The sequence below is a fragment of the Ascaphus truei genome, chromosome 5 (assembly GCF_040206685.1).
Source record: "Ascaphus truei isolate aAscTru1 chromosome 5, aAscTru1.hap1, whole genome shotgun sequence".
NCBI classification, from domain to species: Eukaryota; Metazoa; Chordata; class Amphibia; order Anura; family Ascaphidae; genus Ascaphus; species Ascaphus truei.
In genome coordinates, this window is record NC_134487.1 from 42,825,524 (window position 1) to 42,846,381 (window position 20,858).

At 42.0% G+C, this 20,858-nt stretch overlaps 1 protein-coding gene across 1 annotated transcript in view; it reads left to right on the forward strand.

Moving 5' to 3' along the window:
- The window catches only part of SLC2A13 (solute carrier family 2 member 13), a 467,906-nt gene that overhangs the window by 313,644 nt on the left and 133,404 nt on the right, over positions 1-20,858 (forward strand). The gene's annotated exons all lie outside the window — the stretch shown is intronic.

Sequence of the window (20,858 nt, forward strand, 5' to 3'; positions counted from 1 at the left end):
TTTTTTAATGATTTTTGACACCTCCTGTCTGTTGAATTCCTGATTGATATCATTTTAATTAAAACAGAATAGTTTATTTTTTAAAGTTATTATTAATGTTAGTAAATATCAATTATTAGTATAATAATATTTATTATAGCTATGCTGTGAAATTAATACCATTCTTAACCTACTGTATGTAATGAAACATGTGAATTTTGCTCCGAAGGGGGGTGATATAGACTGTGCCTTGTTGCTCAAACACTCAAGTGTTGTGGTCAGCTAAAATAACCAGTTTAGGTTAGATGTATTGATCTTAGGAGCTAGTCTAGGATAGATAAAATGACCTGTAACTTGATTGGTTTAAAAGAGGATCATCCCCTTGTGTACAGGGAATGCTGTGATGTGATGTCATTATATTCTGCCAAGTAACCTATATTAAACAAAGGGACCTAAAATGTATATAAAGCCTGCTTGGCCCCTCCCCTAGCAGAGAGTCTTTTGGTGGGTATGATCATACTCTGTGCTATACGTACAGGCAATCAACTTCTCATTATCAACAAATCCGTGTTTGTGAGTTTGCGAACAATGACAGCAGTTTCTGAGAATTAACTGTTCCCTGGTAGAAGAGTTTGATATTCAAGCAAATATTATTGGAGGTTGATTTCATACAGTTAAAATTATGGAATAATCTTCCATGTTAAATTATGATAGGAGACATGACACAGGGAATGAGACAAGACTATACAATTTGTAGATAAACACAATAAATAATTTACAATAATAGGGTCTAATATATATAAGAGCCAGTGGTACTTGTATGTCTGTATGTATCTGGCATGAACTCATTGGTGACCTCATAATGCACATAGCCTGGTGGCAGATATGGAGAGTCATAGTTATAAAGTTTAGACAGAACGTAGACGAAGAAGGGTGTCAGTTGGCGTGAGGAGAAAGCAAGAATGCTGACTTAGAGAGAGAGAGACGGAAAGAGTTGATAACATCGTATGGTATTAAATGAAAAAAATGAGGGAGGAGAGCAGGAAGGAGGGGCAGAGAGGTGAGGAAAGAAACAAGTTAAACCTATGATTATTGACAGGCTTTTACTCTAATATATATAAAAAGGATCTTACAGAGACACCGGCTAATCAGGGGTCCCCAACCTTTTTGTGCCCAAGAGCACACTTGAATGTTTAGGAGAGAGTGGCGATCACCAACCAATGAACACAGACACACACAAAATACACTTACCTTGGGGGGAGGCCTCCAGTGCTGCGCCGGATTCGGAAGAGACTTTTCACATTTTGACACGTGCTGCCCTCTAGTTTTTTTTATGTTGTTCTCTGAGAAAAACTCGGCATATCTGGATTGAGATTACTTAAATCCCCGTTAAAAAAGGCAGAGATCCAAGTCAGAAATGTAAAGATGGCACAATCTACGGGTCTCCGCTTAGCTTGTAAATGCCATTCCTAGAACATAGCTTCTTACAAAGTCAGTCGCAGGCACCCACAAAATGCGAGGTGGTGCAATGGAGCCTGGGTATTGCGTTGGGGACCCCTGTACTAAACGATAATGATCTAAGACAAGTTTTGAAATGTAACCCGACATTAACAAGTAGACAATTTCTTGATTTGAAAGACATCAAGGTAAACAATCCTACCAGCTCAAAAGTAATAGAAAAAAATGTCGGTCTCCATTTTTATTCATAAACATCTTTAGCAGTAGATGCCAACATTATCCGGTTCCCACATGTTCGTCGTCCCATCCAGGATATCGGTAAATACACATTTGAAGACAGACATTATTCACTCTCAAGTGTGAATTATTCTAACAATTGGTACAGAATAACTTAACTTTCGTTTACTATGGGAACCCAAAACTATTTAAGAAAGTATGGGTCATGTAGTTAAATCTTTTGGCCAAAACACATCAAGCCCATAAAGCCTTGGTAGTGTAGGACCTGTCAGCAGGTCCTACACTACCAATGTTATACTGTGTACTTTCTATTTCCTCAACTGCATAGAGAGAAGAGGAAAGCAATGGTGGTCAATTGCATGGGACGCGTGACAATTTAGTGCTCCTACATTTTAACCCTATAGGCACGGCATACACGTCACACATTGGGGCTTATTTGTTTACTGTTACATAACATGTAGGGCCATATTACTAAATGGTGTTATTCCAAAAGATGCCTTTCGTCATTAGAAGACATCTCATAGCCCATTTGGGCAGTAGGGTGTCTTCTAGCGCTAGGAGATGCCTTCTGGAATAGCACCAATTAGTAAATATATGTGCCTTATTGTTTTTATTTCTTTCTATATAAAATATGTGGGTTATCAGAATTTTAACAAAACAAGTTCTGTTTTATATATGAAAATAATGAGCTAACTATATATTTTTTTGTATCCTAAGCGTGTGGTAAAAAATACTCTCTCTTGATATACATTCAGCTACTAGTATGCCTCATATTATTTTCAAATATACATTTCACCTAAAGCAAACTGTGGCTATACACTTAAACCATTTGAAAAGTTAATTATGTAATATACGTTAAGCAGATTGACTCTGGGGCTTTTTCTAAAGCTTTAATCCTATTAAAATAATGTAATTTTATATTATTATACTATCTTTAGGTCTCAAGGTTCCTGTGTGTAGGCCTATATGTCTAGTACTGACACTCTTAAATTAGATGCATTATATTATTATGCTATTAAGAAACTAATCAGGCAGCTGTTTCCCAGGATTTCAGCTATAATCAATACCTCTCCTGCAAGTGCTAAATAGAATTGCATTTAACTGTTTTCTTTATGCAGGAAGCATACTGCCAGAAACACTCCTAACTTCCTCATGATGTTCCTGAAGTCTAGTAAGTGTTCTATAAGATGCAGGCAGGCTCCTTATTATATCTGTACATGGTTTCAATGGATGTTTAATTTATTTTTTTCCCAGTAAGTTTCCTTCACATATACCAACTTTTATTTTACAGCATAATTACAGTGGTATAAAAGAATCATCATGGTATTATTGTTTTGATTATCATGGCATTCATTGTAAACGTAATGTGCCACACTTCAGGAAGATTTTGTATTTGCATAAAACTGAATTTGCTTTTCATGGTTTAGGAAAAATGATTTCATCAGAATCAGAAGTGTCTGCAGAAAAATATATACAGTAGCATAGAATCTTTTTGCGTCCAGCTGCCAGGCCTCTGGTTGCCGTCACCGGGGACCTGGCTCTGGGCTCTCCCCAGCTGCTACCTGCCTCATCCCACTTGTCCTCTCTCTCCCGCTGATGTGTGCTGGAAGCTGGGTGCACCCAGACGTCAGGCCCAGCTTCCCATTGCGCACTGGCGGGATAGAGCGGCATTCAGCAGCTAGAGGAGTGCCTAGAGCAACTAGAGGTAAGTGGTAATTGTATTTGGGGGGTGGTGGCAATTGAATCTGTGTGGGTGTCTGTATCTGGGAGGGGGGGTAGTGATGTCTGTATCTGGGAGGAGGGTAGTGATGTCTGTATCTGGGAGGGGGTTAGTGGTGTCTGTATCTGGGAGGGGGGGTAGAGGTGTCCGTATCTCTGAGGGGGGGTAATGGTGTCTGTATCTGGGAGGGGGGTAGTGGAGTATGTATCTGGGAGGGGGGGTAGAGGTGTCCGTATCTGGGAGGGGGGGTAGTGGTGTCCGTATCTGGGAGGGGGGGTAGTGGTGTCTGTATCTTGGAGGGGGGGGGGTAGTGATGTATGTATCTGGGAGGGGGGTAGTGGTGTCTGTATCTGGGAGTGGGGTAGAGGTGTGCGTATCTGGGAGGGGGGTAGTGGTGTCTGTATCTGGGAGGGAGGGGTAGTGGTGTCTGTATCTGGGAGGGGGGTAGTGGTGTCTTTATTTAGGGGGATAGTGATGTTTGTATCTGGGGCGGTGGTGATCTCTGTATTAGTAGGAGATATTGTGTGTGTATTGGGGAGGTAATTATTGTGGGGGGGTTGTATGGGTATTGGGGGGGAATTGTGTGTGGCATGGGGAGGATAATACATGTATACATTAAATGAACAGAGATTTTACGTTCAGTTTACACAAATGTCATAATATATGATTATGGGCATATGTAACAGTTACAGGCATATTTAAAATTGTGAGACAGCTGAAGTATTGAAATTACGTAAACTGAAGGCGGTTTTCAGTCCCTGGTACTGTAGGTTATTCCAGTCGTGAGGTGCACAGTAAAAGGAGTGACCGGATTCCTTGTTGAACCTTGAACTTTCTACTTGAGATGATAACTCGTTTAACTTACCACTTACCTCAGTAGAACCTGGTATAAAATATTGATTATTTGACACACAGTAAAATTTGTTCAGCTTTGCACGTGACTTATTGTAACACAAATGTTAAATTTCTATGGTAACTACGACCTAAAAACTACGGTAGAGTCTCGATTATCCGACCTAAATGGGACCAATACCATGTCGGATATCTGAAAGTGTCGGATAATACGGAAAGTGAGAAGGGGGAGGGGAGCATGTCGGCTAAAACGGAGTGTCAGTTAACCAAATGTCGGTTTAACTGAGACTCTACTGTATATTCTAAAATCTAATGCTTTTGTAATGAACCTAAACCTAATATAACATTTAACATTCTAGATTATATTAAAATGCATCATTAAAAGATTATAATGTACATTCAAAGCAATCTCTGTATTATACACCAAACACAAAAATATAATTGTTTACAAAAGCTTACTGTACCTGATGTCACAATCTATTTATTAAATTGGTTTTCTGAATTTGATCAATTTCAGCTTTAGTTAAGCAGTCATTGTGACTGATTAAATTGAAGTTTTTCTGTGTTCACCGTCAGCTTTATTTATGCTGTTTTTGCTAGATGAAAATCTGAAATAAATGAAATCGAAAAAAGGAACCGCGCTACTCTTGCTTAAACCGGTTATAAATGTCTTGTTTTTCCCAGCTGAGTTGCTTTAAATTTCTACGCTGCAATTACTAAACGTAAACTTGCAAATAACCAATGGAAAGGGGCATCTCCAATCTGTAATAATGTACATTTACCAGTTTTAATGAAGCATCACAGATATTAGGCAATGTGTTATCATTCTAGATGATCGGGGTTCTCAACTCCAGTCCTGAAAACCCCCGAACAGGTCAGGTTTTAAGGATAGCATAGATGGCTCAATCAGTGGCTCAGTCGAAGACTGATTGTACTACCTGTGCTGAAATAGGGATATTCTGAAAACCTGACCTGTTGGGGGGTTTTGAGGACTGGAGTTGAGAACCCCTGGTCTATAGGGTGGCGGGTGGAAACATTTTTTGCAGTGTTAAGAATAGTAATAGGATCTTGATTATATAGTAAAGGACTACTCGACGCAGAGTAATTTTGATTTTTCTCCTCAGATTTTTGTCAAATATAAGACCATTGTTAACTAAATAGAATTCCATCACCTTACAGTAGATCTCGTAGATTTTTTTTTACACTGCTAAAATGTAAAATAAAATGACTGGTTCAGATGCAAAATGTAATTGATCTAATTTAAAAATGTGTACAGTGATTTAACTCCTTCCCAAGTTTTATTAGTACAGGCATACCCTGCTTTAACATACGCAATGGGACCGGAGCATGTATGTAAAGTGAAAATGTACTTAAAGTGAAGCACTACTTTTTTTCCACTTTACGATGCATGTACTGTACTGCAAACATCATATACATGCATAACTGATGTAAATAATGCATTTGTAACCAAAATAAATACAGTAGGCTTTATAGAAAGAAAATCTTTAATGTCAGCTGATTTTTTTCTTACTAGTGCCCCCACAAAATACATACCAAAAAAAACCATCCCTCTAAATACATGTAACCCCACCCGCCAATACATATTAAAAATGCCCCCGCCAATACATTTTTAAAAGACCCACACCACCTCAATACATTTTTAAAAGCCCCCCCCCCCTATAAATATTTTTAAAAAATCGGGCCGCACGGGTAAAATCATATCTCCTCCAGCACCCCTCATATCACCCTCCCCTGCATCTCCCTCATATCACCCTCCCCTGCATCTCCCTCATATCACCCTCCCCTGCATCTCCCTCGTATCACCCCCCCCTGCATCTCCCTCATATCACCTCCCCCTGCATCTCCCTCATATCACCCCCCCTGCATCTCCCTCATATCACCCCCCCTGCATCTCCCTCATATCACCCCCCCCTGCATCTCCCTCATATCACCTCCCCCTGCATCTCCCTCATATCACCCCCCCTGCATCTCCCTCATATCACCTCCCCCTGCATCTCCCTCATATCACATCTCCCTCATATCACCCCCCCCCCTGCATCTCCCTCATATCATCCCCCCCTGCATCTCCCTCATATCACCCCCCTGCATCTCCCTCATATCACTTCCCACCTGAATGTCCCTCACATCACCCCCCACCTGCATGTCTCACATCACCCCCCACCTGCATGTCCCTTACATCACCCCCCCACCTGCATGTCCCTCACACATCACCCCCCACCTGCATGTCTCACATCACCCCCCCCCACCTGCATGTCCCTCACATCACCCCCCCACCTGCATGTCCCTCACATCACCCCCCACCTGCATGTCTCACATCACCCCCCCACCTGCATGTCTCACATCACCCCCCCACCTGCATGTCCCTCATCACCCCCCACCTGCATGTCCCTCACATCACCCCCCCCCCACCTGCATGTCCCTCACATCACTCCCCCACCTGCATGTCACTCACATCACCCCCACCTGCATGTCACTCACATCACCCCCACCTGCATGTCACTCACATCACCCCCCACCTGCATGTACCTCACATCACCCCCCACCTGCATGTCTCACATCACCCCCCACCTGCATGTCCCTTACATCACCCCTCACCTGCATGTCCCTCACACATCACCCCCCACCTGCATGTCTCAGATCACCCCTCCACCTGCATGTCCCTCACATCACCCCCCCATCTGCATGTCCCTCACATCACCCCCCACCTGCATGTCCCTCATATCACCCCCCCATGTCCCTCATATCACCCACCCCCATGTCCCTCACATCACCCCCCCCCATGTCCCTCACATCACACCCCCCATGTCCCTCACATCACACCCCCCATGTCCCTCACATCACACCCCCCCCCCATGTCCCTCACATCACACCACCCCCTGCATCTCCCTCCTCCCTTTCTTCCCCTACCTCAAGCAGCGTGCAGGTTGCGGGCGGCAGAAGCATGGCAGTCAGAGGCGGCACACGCACGCTGTGATCGGAAGAACCGGGTGGAGGTAGTGATCAGAAGAACCGAGGGGGGGGAGGTAATCGGAAAAATCGGGGCGGGGGGGGGGGAGTAATCGGAAGAACCGGGGGGGGGGGAGTGATCGGAAGAACCGGGGGGGGGGGTGAACGGAATAGCCAGGGAGAGGGTAAGGTGATCGGAAGAGCCGGGGAGAGAGGGGGGGGTGATCGGAATAGCCAGGGAGAGAGGGTAAGGTGACCGGAAGAGCCAGGGAAAGAGGGGGGGGCGGGGGGTGATCGGAATAGCCAGGGAGAGGGAGGGGGTGATCGGAATAGCCAGGGAGAGGGAGGGGGGTGATCGGAAGAGCCGGGGAGAGGATGAGCCGGGGAACGGAAGAGCTGGGGGAGCCGGGGAACGGAAGAGCTGGGGGAGCCAGGTGAAGTAAGAGCCGGGGAGAGGAAGAGAGGGCACACCGCCGCAGCACGCACACGCCGCCCCCTGGTGTCCGTACTCGCGAAGCACGTGTAAGTACACAGGGGGTAAGGTTCAATTTAAAAAAAATGTACGTACTTGCGAGTGTACGTAAAACGGGTGTACGTTAAACGGGGTATGTCTGTACTCTCTAAAATGCTCACTGATGCAAGAGGGACAAATAGTATATGCAAAGTGGATTTATAAGTTGATAACTTTCTTGGCCTAAAGTAGAAAGCAAAATCGTAGTTTTCAGAACATCGCATGAACTTTACATCCTTTTTAGACAGATGACCGCTTTGATATAATTAATATCTAGTTTATAATCTTTATTTTTTCTCTCTTAATAGCATTTTGGAAATGCATACTGTATTTTTTTTTGTACCTATATTGACCCAGTTACACAGCCAGGGATAGCTAGATAGAAAAATAGTCCATGTAGTAAATATTGTAAATTACTGTACATACATTATTAATTCATTAGAGACTGTGTTGTAATTGGAAGATAATTGTATATTGGTTTACCAAGTTCATGGTGAATATGTCCATTTACATCAGAAAATTAGGACTAAATACCAAGAAGTTTATTTATTTTGTCTTATGGGAATATATCAGATTTCAGCAAAGCATATTCAGGTGGGCTGCCTCTTTTAGCCAAACAACACAAAATAATCTAGCAGCTATTACTATATATATATATATATATATATTATATACTATATAATATATATACTATATATATATATCACCTAAATTGTTTTTGCCACTGCTTGTGTATGGGCATGAAGCAAACAGTTTGATTACAAAAAACGCAGATTTTTTTCACCATGTAGTGTAATGCGGTTAATATTTTTTTGCAGTTTATTATACTGAAGGATTGTTCCCCCCTACTGTTTTTTTTTTATTTATTTTTTGCCGCTCCCCTTTCTTACATGTACAGTATAGGAAGCTGGGGGCATGCGGAGTTGAACCACGTTCATTTCCTGAGATATTTACCGGGGAAGGTGCTGCTCGTAATGTTCCCTTCAGGGAAACAAAATGGAGGTTTAAATCTCCCATGTCACGCTGGCCAACAAGAAGCTACAAAGTCATCCATCGCGGCTTCCTATGCGTGATGTGTGAGATTGAAACCTCCACAAAGTACCAGCGGCATTTATCTCCGGTAAGTATCTCGGGAAGCATGGGGCCCTCGGAGCTGAAATTAATACAGTTCAGCTCTAGGGACCCCTGCTTCCTATACATGTAAAAAAATAAGTGGGATGAGAGAACTGCTACTTTAACTCTGAAGCCACTATTATTGTTCAAATGTACCTATTTTAAATACAAAATAGTCTCTGTGACAATTTGTATAGTTATTGTGAGTAGAAGGGCATTCTATGTGATACACACATACTGTATATTGGCCAGGTACTAGTTTCTAATATGGGTCACTTGGTAATCCTATACATTTGCCTCATTGGATACAAACATGCCATATGATGGAGAAATTGAGCATTACATTAGCATGTGTTTAGGTTTGTTTGTGTCTGTTTGTATATGTACACATATAATTGTACAGAGGTTGAATACATAAAAACAGTTTTTGATTCAGAAACCTTTAACAAGCTTCCATGTGTTGTGGAATTTAGTTAAATGTCTTCTTTTCTCCATTAAAAATATTGAAATATTGGCATGTGCTTTTTAAAATGTTGGAAAGATTTAAAATACCTGCTGTTTTTCTCATTGAAAGTATGTATGTTCCTTTTAAAAAATCAATCAGTTAAACTATCGAAAAATGAATTGAGACCACTAGGTAGGGTATCATATTCTTTTGTACTGCCTTCTGTTTGCAACGTTATTATAATTTTGTTATTCTTATTTATACTAGTATTTCTAATCGGTAAAAACAGAGGAACTGTAGCATAATAAGAAATATTCAATTACTGTACATGTTTCTATACAGTAAGGCATGCACATTTGTGAGTGATACGTTGATTAAAGAAGCAAATATTTAAGATATGTACTCCTTGTAACCATAATAGCATTACAAGCTTAACAAATGAGAAACAACCGTTTCTACAGGCATTTTATTGATTTTGTTAAAAGCAGAACATTTCTTTCATTCTGCTAGCCGAATGAAGGAGAAAAATTATTTTTATTTAAAAAAGTCTTATTATACCTATATATTACAGACTGGCAACTGATCAGCTCAGACTTTATTTATTAATGCAGGCCATCCAGACAAAAGCATTAGAAGATCTAATGTGGAATAAGATTTGATATCTATATTGGGTGTGTGTCAGTTATGTACAGTTTGTGTGTGCGCACACTCAAGATATATATAGTCTGTCTATTTGTCTATCTATCCATGTGACAAAATGAAGGTACAGAACACCACAAAGTGTTTAAAGATATATATTTAAAAAAGGAAATATAGGAATAAGGTTATCGGGTGCATCCAGAAAGACAAGAAGCCACCTGTCACAAATTACTGTAGTATGATTTCAAGATCCTCCAGGCACCCCAGATTTGTATCTCAATACAAAGTAGTGTTTATTTCACATAAAGAAAGACCAACATTTCTGGCCTTCATCAGAGAACGCATATGTCCTAAATGTTGGTCTTTCCTTATGTGAAATAAACATTACTTTGTATTGAGATACTGTACAAATCTGGAGTGCCTGCTGGTTCCTCCAATCATATCTACAGTATCTATAGGGCCACCCATTTGGACACATGGGTTAATTTGTCAATTCAGCAGATAGTATCTCCCAGTTAGGGACACAGCCAGTTTTAGCTAGGTTCAGGGCCAGCATAATCGGGGTTGCAGCATGTGCATTTATTTGGACGGGGTGGCAGCTTCTGGGGGGCGGCAAAACTGAATGTCAGCAACTTCTCCCTGGCGTTCTCAGGAGGAGTGTGCAGCTGGATCATGCCACTGAGGGCACTTAGGGAGCAGAGGAGGCAGTGGCATAGCTGAACATTCGTGGGACCCCAGGCAAATAATTTCCGGCTGCTCGATTAGTGTATTGCAGTTGCTCATGCACGATTGGAGCTTGCCGATCACATATGGGCACGAGCAGCCAGCAAGTGCCAATTGCGCAGTCGGCGAGCTGATCGGCAGATTCACGCATGCACAGTCGGCGACAAATATGGTCACCTTAGAGAGTGGGCCCCCGAAGAGAGCAGGTTACAGCTACGCCACTCGGTGGAGGGCCCGGTCTTGTGGCCCACTGCCCCCATGTGCTATGTAGAGTTAACCCATCTGTTCTTCCATGCAGTGCCCTCTCTCTCTCTACCCCTTGGTTTTGCTAGCCTGGAGAGGGGGGGGGGGGGGGGAGGGGAGGGGGGCATCGCGATCGCCATTTGCACAGGGCAGAGGTACATATGGTGCCAGCTCTGGCTAGGGTAGTTTAAAAGTGTTAGGATTAGGGGACATATAGAACACGCTAGTGGGAGAAGAGGCCATTGTTTTGAATCAGCTATGCCTGAGAAGGGGGCATGGCTATCACGCCATTTCACCCATGGGAGAACACCATGGGTTGCAATAATGGCTACATTTGTAAGTGGTAGAAGCTATGACTCTAGAGTGCAGTGACCCTATAGGAATTGTCAGTCTGGTGAGCCAAATAGACACGGGAAGAACAGGACATATACAGTAGGGATGGTCTTAGAGGAGAGGACCCAACAGGATAGGCTCCTGCCTCTACTACTGAATAGACACACTGTGGTCCACAGTCCGAAAGGTCACTCATGTACCTACGGAAAGCCATTCTAAAAACATGCCTGTGTCCCTGTTAAGCTGGACCCGTGACTGATAAATCAGGAGAAGTTATTGTTTGCTGCTACTGTTCAATAATTTATTTTATTTTTATAAAAGGCCCTGGTACCTTGATTGACCACCTCCCAATGCTGCGCAGCCGGAATTCTTAGATGGTAGCATCAGTGGTAGTGGCCGAACCCCAGCAGTCCAGCTAATGTCCAGTCCAGCTAATGTCCAGTCCAGCTAATGTACTTAGTTCAGACGGTGATATAGACCGTGTGTGTGTGTGTGTGTGTGTGTGTGTGTGTGTGTGTGTGTGTGTGTGTGTGTGTGTGTGTGTATACACACACACACACTAAAACTGATGCTGGGTGCACACAAACAGAAAACCATACCCACAGAAATAGTATTATATACTTATCAGAAATCCAGGTGCTAGCAGATAGACAGGGAACACCAACCGGTCGGTCTGTTAGATACACAGAAAGACAAGGTCCGCAGCACACTCAAAATAGAAAAAGAATGATTTAATCTTAATCTGTCTGACAGAGCTTGAGAAAAGACCTTGTGGTCTGAAACGTACGTCGCTCTGGAGTTTTTGTGAGTGCCTGATGATTTTCTAAGATTAAATAATTATTTTTCTATTTTGAGTGTGCTGCGGACCTTGTCTTTCTGTGTGTGTGTATATATATATGTGTATATGTATATGTATATGTATATGTATATGTGTATATGTATATGTATATGTATGTATATATATATATATATATATATATATTTTTTTTTTTTTTTTTAAATAAAGGATCACTGGCACTCCAATAGAAATTCAATAATGAATAGGTGCATGTCCCATATAAATAATAAAAGTATACATTACCGCATAGCAGCAAAAAGGAGACAGCACTCCGGTGAATGAAAATTAATGTACTGTATTAAATACAGCACATAACTCCAACGTTTCGATCCCACAGGGGGATGCACCTCCCTGAGGAAGATCCCCCTGGGGGATCGAAACGTTGGAGTTATGTGCTGTATTTAATACATTAATTTTCATTCACCTGAGTGCTGTCTCCTTTTTGCTGCTATGCGGTAATGTATACTTTATATATATACATATATATATATATATATATATATATATATATACATACAGGAAAAAAGAAAAGTAGCGCTATCAGTGTGTGAGTGTTGATTTGTTCTAAATAGGTGCTATACAATTGTGTTAAATATGATGGTGTGAAGTAAACTTAAATAAAATATACTATACAGGCATACCCCGCTTTAAGGACACTCACTTTAAGTACACTCGCGAGTAAGTACATGTCGCCCAATAGGCAAACAGCAGTTCACGCATGCGCCAGTCAGCACGTCCTGAACAGCAATACCGGCTCCCTACCTGTACCGAAGCTGTGCGCAAGCGGGGAGACTATAGAGCCTGTTACAAATGCCTTATTTACATCAGGTATGCACATATAGGATGATTGCAGTACAGTACATGCATCGATAAGTGGGGAAAAGTAGTGCTTCACTTTAAGTACATTTTCGCTTTACATACATGCTCCGGTCCCATTGCGTACGTTAATGTGGGGTATGCCTGTAATATATAACTAAAAATGAGTTATATATATAAAAAACACAAATGGAAAAAACATTAGTGAATGTGTATCAAAAATAAAACTGTGTCCAGTGAAAAATTAAAACAAACAAATCCAATAAATAGATGAAAATAAGTCCAGAAATGTGTTCCAGTCACTGTATGGGGAGGGTGGGTGGGGGAGTGGGGAATGTGGATGGACTGGGCGCTTCCCAATTATTATTTGATTGGTGTAAATAGTGACACACCTTAGATACACAAAATAAACCTTACACCACAAAGTGATAATAAAAATAATAGTGTACAAGTGCAGCTCAACTTCCTCTGGTGGGACAGTTCCAAGTCCCAGGATGTGGAATTTTCTTTTCTTGGGGTTGAGGAGGAGCGCAGGATAAGCTCGTGATATGTGAAAAAATAAAAAAATATATAGTGTAGATGGTAAATCACTGCTAAAAAAAATAATCAATATATGAAATGAACTCACAAAAATCGTATTATATTACTGCATGTCAGAGATCCATCTCTCTCTGACTGGAGCCCTTTGTGTAGCTGGGTCAGGATGCCTCTCAGTGGAGTGGATGATATGCAAGTGAAAGAAACCACAAATAGTGCATATTGTATAAACTATAAATATGTATTAGTCACAAATATTGAGGAAACTCACATTTTCCATAAATTGAATGGGTGGTGGAGAGTACCGCCGATTGAAGGGTGGTGAAGTGTAAGGCTGCTGCCCGGTGCTTCACTTTCACTTACACCTCACAGTGTAGTCCGCATCAGTCTCTGCCGTCGCGTCACTTCCGGTTTCGCGTCACAAGTGAGGGCAGGAAGCCAAAATGGGTCTGGTGTCAGCAGTAGATTGCCAGTCCTTCAGTGAGCAAATTCTCTCCAAACTCTAACTCTACGCGTTTCGCACACTGCTTCATCAGCAGTGTGCGAAACGCGTAGAGTTAGAGTTTGGAGAGAATTTGCTCACTGAAGGACTGGCAATCTACTGCTGACACCAGACCCATTTTGGCTTCCTGCCCTCACTTGTGACGCGAAACCGGAAGTGACGCGACGGCAGAGACTGATGCGGAACTACACTGTGAGGTGTAAGTGAAAGTGAAGCACCGGGCAGCAGCCTTACACTTCACCACCCTTCTATCGGCGGTTCTCTCCACCACCCATTCAATTTATGGAAAATGTGAGTTTCCTCAATATTTGTGACTAATACATATTTATAGTTTATACAATATGCACTATTTGTGGTTTCTTTCACTTGCATATCATCCACTCCACTGAGAGGCATCCTGACCCCAGCTACACAAAGGGCTCCAGTCAGAGAGAGATGGATCTCTGACATGCAGTAATATAATACGATTTTTGTGAGTTCATTTCATATATTGATTTTTTTTTTTTTAGCAGTGATTTACCATCTGCACTATATATATTTTTATTTTTTCACATATCACGAGCTTATCCTGCGCTCCTCCTCAACCCCAAGAAAAGAAAACTGTATGGGGAGGCAAGCTTCTAAATGATCTAGCCAGATCAACGAAATCTACAAGAACAAAAGAAAAAGAAGCGCCAGCTCCATAGCATAATACTGTTATAAAAAACACATAAATTTATTGAATTGCAAGAGAGGCCGCCAAGACATGCACTCACTTCAAATATATAAAAAAACATTCATGGGAGACAATCTGTAAACTTCCAGGAAGTGGAAAGGGGAAGATGCACCAGAGTGTGTTCAAGGTAATCTGTGGAGCTGTAGTATGCAAGACAGATACTTATCAGTCAGATGTCATCAGGGCAATTGATCCCTTGAATTGCTTGAACACAATGCCAAGGAGGAAAGACATCAGCAATGTTCTTAGAGAAGCAATTGTTGCTGCCCGTCAAACTGGGAAGGGTTATAAGGCCATTTCCAAACAATTTAACGTCCATCATTCTACAGTGAGAAAGAATATTCAAAATTGGAAAACATTCAAGACATTTGCCAATCTTCCCAGGAGTGGACGTCCCAGCAAATTCACCCCAAGGTCAGACTGTGCAATGTTCAGAGAAATTGCAAAAAAAACAAGAGTTACATCTCAGACTCTACAGGCCTCAGTTAGCATGTTAAATGTTAAAGTTCATGACAGTACAATTAGAAAAAGAATGAACAAGTATGGTTTGTTTGTAAGGGTTGCCAGGAGAAAGCCTCTTCTCTCTAAAAAGAACATGGCAGCACGACTTAGGTTTGCAGATTTGCATCTGAACAAACCACAAGACTTCTGGAACAATGTCCTTTGGACAGACGAGACCTAAGTGGAGATGTTTGGCCATAATGCACAGCGCCACGTTTGGCGTAAACCAAACACAGCATATCAGCACAAACACCTCATACCAACTATCAAGCATGGTGGTGGAGGGGTGGTGGCTTGTTTTGCAGCCACAAGACCTGGGAACCTTGCAGTCATTGAGTCAACCATGAACTCCTCTGTATACCAAAGTATTCTAGAGTCAAATGTGAGGCCATCTGTCCGACAGCTAAAGATTGGCTGAAATTGGGTCATGCAACAGGACAATGATCCCAAGCACACCAGCAAATCTACAACAGAATGGCTGAATAAGAAAAGAATCAAGGTGTTGCAATGGCCCAGTCAAAACAAAATAAAAAAAATGGAATCTGCTGCACTGAAAAATATAAATAAATACTAATTTTATATTAATATTAACTTTCAACAAGACTGTATGTCGACAGTGACAGAAACCTTTTTTTTTTTTCTGTAGCATTTGGGGGATCTTCTTTCATTACAAAAATATTTTCAGAGATTAAAAAAAATGTCTGCCATTCCCCTCCTGTGTTGCAGTCTATTTCAATGTATATAATATGTTGGTATTGTTCAATGCATGTACAATAATATGAGCAATAAAAAAATAATAATTTTCATGGTATTGGATATTAAAAAGATAAATACAGTACACTTTTAGAAGGATTTTACCTTTTAAAGTGACTAGTAAACATGTATGTATATATATTTTTATAGTGCCCACCAGCTACATATCGATTTACTATTTTTCCCAAACATTACACTAAAGTTAGTATACTAGGAATATAATAATATAGGTGAGGTAAGTGTATATATTTAACATTAGGATAAACTAGTCCCTGTCCCGAAGAGCTTACACTCTAATCGGCTTATGGGGAGACTAATAGGAGTGAATTTAAGTGCATATACTGTAAGATGGTACTGTAGTTGGTGAGTAGTGGCCATTCAGTGCTAGTTAAAGGCTTCATTGAACAGGGGAGTTTTCAGATGGGTTTTGAAGCTAGATTGAGAATGTGCTTGGCAGATATTGAGGGTCCCCGGCATGAATCCCAAGTTTCAGAGGGGGAAAGTTACAGTGGCATGTGAGACCTATAGTGACTTCTAAAGAGAAGAGAGTCCAAGCAGAGCATTTATAGCAAGTAAGGGTACAGCGAGAGATAAAAGGGCAAAGGAGTAGAGATTATTGAAGGGGAGAAGAATTGTGTAGTGAATTTAGTAGGGAGCAGGAACGAAAGATGTAAGGAGAAGAGGCAGAGACTGCTCGAGAACAGTGAGGTTATCATCATTGCACTATGTTGAATAGATTAAAGGGTAGAAAGTAGGGAGCCCAGTAAGAAGGTTGCAGTAATCCAGATGGGAGAGAATAAGGGAATGTGTAAACATTATAGTAGTAGAAACAGAAAAAGTATTCAATGTTATGAAGAATGAAGTGGCAAGATTTAGCGATAGCATTTAGATGACAGGAGAACTTAAAATAAGTCAAATATATTGCACAAACAATGGGCTTAGGGAACTGAATGCATTGAAGTGTTATTAACTGTGACTGTGAAATTAATGGGGCTTGATTTGGATGAGATTATGAGCAGCTACGTCTTTGACATAGTGGGGCCTATGCTATAAGCCTTAAAAAAAAATCACCAGGACGTTTTCGCCGCCAGTTTTTTGAGCGTTGCTTTCACAGTATTCAGAAAGCCTTGATTACCTGTAATAGCAAAATTCCCAAAACGGGCGAGTTGTCGGTGACGTGATGATCGACCCTCTCAAAAGGCCTCACCAGGCGATTTGTTTTGGACGGCAGAGAGAGCTGCACACAGAGAGCCGCCTCTCCCTGCGTATATCTCGCCAGCGATCGAAAGTTTTTAATATACATTTTAATCCTAGTGTAGATGAGAGAGCGGTCCGTGGGGTCCAGGAGCGGAGCACAGCTGCAGTGAAGAAAACGGGAGCTTCAATCCAGCAGGAGCATAAAAAACCTTTATTGTGTGGTGGTGGGGGGTCAGAACAAACTCTGACGCGTTTCGGGAAGAATCCCTTTGTCAAAGAGTGAGTGTAGATGAGTAGGGGGTCTCCGGAGCAGAACCACGTTGATTTGAGCTACTGGGACCCCTGCTTCCCAAGATACAGGCACCGTTATGGGGTGCCGGTATCTGCTATGCATTTTATTCCCATGGTCACATGACGTGAGAGCTTTAAATGCATAGGCGATGCTCATCTACACTAGGATTAAACTTTATATTAAAGCAGCTTCATTACCTTAGCGGCTAGCCGCTAAGGCAATGAAGGGGTTAACCACCAGTGCACAGTTTATTGTGGGTAGCGGGGGTGGGCAAAGGTGGTAATTGGCCCTTGGTGGGTGTTTAGGCCTTGCGTAGGTGTTGCGGGTGGAGTTAACCCCTTCATTACCTTAGCGGTTAATAGCAGCACATATCCGAGTGGCACATTATAAGTGGCAGGACTACTGAACAACTCAAGCTTATCCTTCTTCTCTCCTCAGGTAAAAACCATCTCTAAATCCTCTCATTGAAGCCTTTGCTGTGTGTATTATAGTACAGTATATGCAAGTGACAATGCTAGGTAAAAACCATCTCTAAATCCTCTCATTGAAGCCTTTACTGTGTGTATTATAGTACAGTATATGCAAGTGACAATGCTAGGTAAAAACCATCTCTAAATCCTCTCATTGAAGCCTTTGCTGTGTGTATTATAGTACAGTATATGCAAGTGACAATGAAGGGGTAAAGCCCTCCAGCTACCACCCGGTAGGCCTAAACATCAATCCTTGGGGCTACTACCCCCTTCACCCAATCCCTCTACCTACAATAAATACAAATACACACAACAACCCTTCTACCCACCTCCTCTACCCCCAACATATACAGTACCGATATGGATAATAGTGCATTTTCCCATTGTAGGGCAAACATTAGCCAGCCAGCATCAATAAAGTAAATAAATCTTTCTACGTACACCTGCCATCATGAAGGGCATCCTCATCAGCATACTGCAGTTCCACGTCCTCCATTACCAGAAAGAGTACATGAAAAAAAATACAATCTAATGGCCCTTAACCCCTTATCCACCTTAGTGATTAATAACCGCTATAGTAATTAAGGGGTTAACCCCTGTCCCCCGCTACCCACCCGGGAGGCCTAACCACCCACCCCGGACCCACTATACCCACCCTCTACCCATTGATTGACACAGTGGTATATCAGACCAACTTTTCCTGGTGTGAGGATTTTGGGAGAAACTCGCCATTCTAAAGCTGCGATTATCCTCGATAAGCTAATCGAGGCTACTAGAATTGTACGAGTTTCAGAACCTGCCGATAAGTGGCTTATTGCCGCTTACCCAGTGATCTTTTTTTGACAGCCGAAAATTTAGGCGATTTATGCCTTTATTGCCCATTTATCGAGGTATACTGAATAGCAGTAGGCATTTTGGCCAATAAGTGCTTGATAAGTGGCCTATCGAGGCTTATAGCATAGGCCCCGTTGAGTTTAAGGCATCAATTCACATATTGAGTGTATTGCATCTTCACATTAAGGTCACCGGGGTTATTCGTTTAACTGCAATTGTTCCTATCAGGACATTGAAGTCAACAGGCGTTTCTGTGCAATTGTGCCCAATTGCCACTACCGTAGTTTAATGAATAACCCCCATAGTTTCACTTGGTCTATATTAGGATCCTACTTATTTATTGAATAATAAAGCGGAAATACAACACAGTAAGCTTAGAACATTCATCAATCAACTTTGCCATGATAAAGGAACATTCATTTAGCCCTTTAATTGGTACTTTCATTATTCTCAGCATTATTTGTAAAAAGTCAAATTAGAGATTTGCAGGGCTATAATTTTATGTTTTGTTAGAGCAAGCTACTTATGTTGGTGCATTAAGCATTGTAAAACAACTTCAACTAATAACATTCAGAGATTTAAGTAATTTTCCATTTGAGTTTCACATCAGGAAAGGTCAAGCATCAGTTTGTTTTTTTTTGTTTTTTTATGTGACACAGGGCTACTTGCAACAGTAGGAATTAAACCATTGACAGCACATTCAAATACTAGTGATATGGACACTACTAAGATGCTAAGATGCCAGACACACATTTATATATTTGTTATTATTTTTTTTTGAACAACAGTTGTGTTCTTTTAGCTGACCAACGTGAAATTAAATTATAGTGTACAGAGTTTTTTTAAACTTTACAGTCACCATATTTTTATTTTATCTGTACACTCAAGCTTTTTAGCCATCGTAAGTGCCTTCTTGAGTCAAATTGTAGCCATATGTAACCCTGCTTCCCCACCCCCCAGACTCATCTGTAGTGTCTAGGGTGCGTGAGGGCAGATTACATGCGTAGTGGTGGTGCATAGCTGCGTGGAACAGGAGGGCCTGAGCTTCCCGCGATGTTATTGGGGAGACAGGACCAGGCTTCTGGGGTGGTAGCCTCCATTCTTTTAGTGGTGCAGCGCCTCCATCTTCTATACTCCCAGGGATATGGGATAGGACCTGTATAGAAGAACCACCCTGGTCCAGGGTTGAATGCTCCCAGAAGTACACACAGTCTTTGGTATAAAAGTATAGTTTCTTTATTGGTCAGATCAGCGACACCAAATGTAGTGGCGACCAGCAGCCACAACAACAACAGCAATGTCCTTGCTAGCACTCCACTCTCCTCCCCGTACAAGTCCTTCCTCCTTTCCTCCAAGTCTCTCCTCCGACAGGATGGTCTGGGCTGGGGCGGCAATACCCCGCGGCCCACCGCAGAGGTTAGCCTCTGGGTGGGGACTGGATTCTCCCCATCACCCCAGCACGGGGGTGAGGGGCATTGGTCCACCGGGTCTATTGTGCTATCAGCTCTACTCAAGGTGGTTGAGTATCTTCTCTCCTCTCTCGGCTCCTGTACGACTGCACAGGTAAGACCGCACTGTCTCCTCCAACTCCTCGGACAGAACAGACAGTCACTCACAGGAGCTGGCTCCTAAATAGAGTCAGCCCCAACCCTCATGATGTCAGCAGAGCCTCCCCTCTGTCTCACGCCTACAGCAGAGTCAGGGGCCTGCATCTACCACTCAGGGCAGGGCTTTGAAGGGGGAAAACCCATGATGCCTTCTGGTGCCTGCCCTTAACAGGACTTACCACAGTAGGAGGAAGATAGGTATAGCCCGTGCTGTTTACAGGGGGCTACACATAGTATACCTTAAAAGAGACCTGGGTCAAGCTTTAATGCCAATACATATTTAAAGAACTATGTTAGTCCGTTAAATGATGCGTTTAACAAACCTACACTTGTCAAGAGCCAATACAGCTACCAAAACTACACATCCGGATCCATCAACCGCATCATACAACATGGGGAGCTGTTAATCAAATACTGTATGTTTATACAGTGAGATGACATTTACTGGAAGTTCACACTAGAAACAATAGGTAAGTTTTGACATTTAGTATAGCAGTTGCTCTTTCAAAAGTTGAAGTACCATTATTGTACATTTCTTCAGTATTTATTAAATGACTAAATAATCAATTCTTCAGA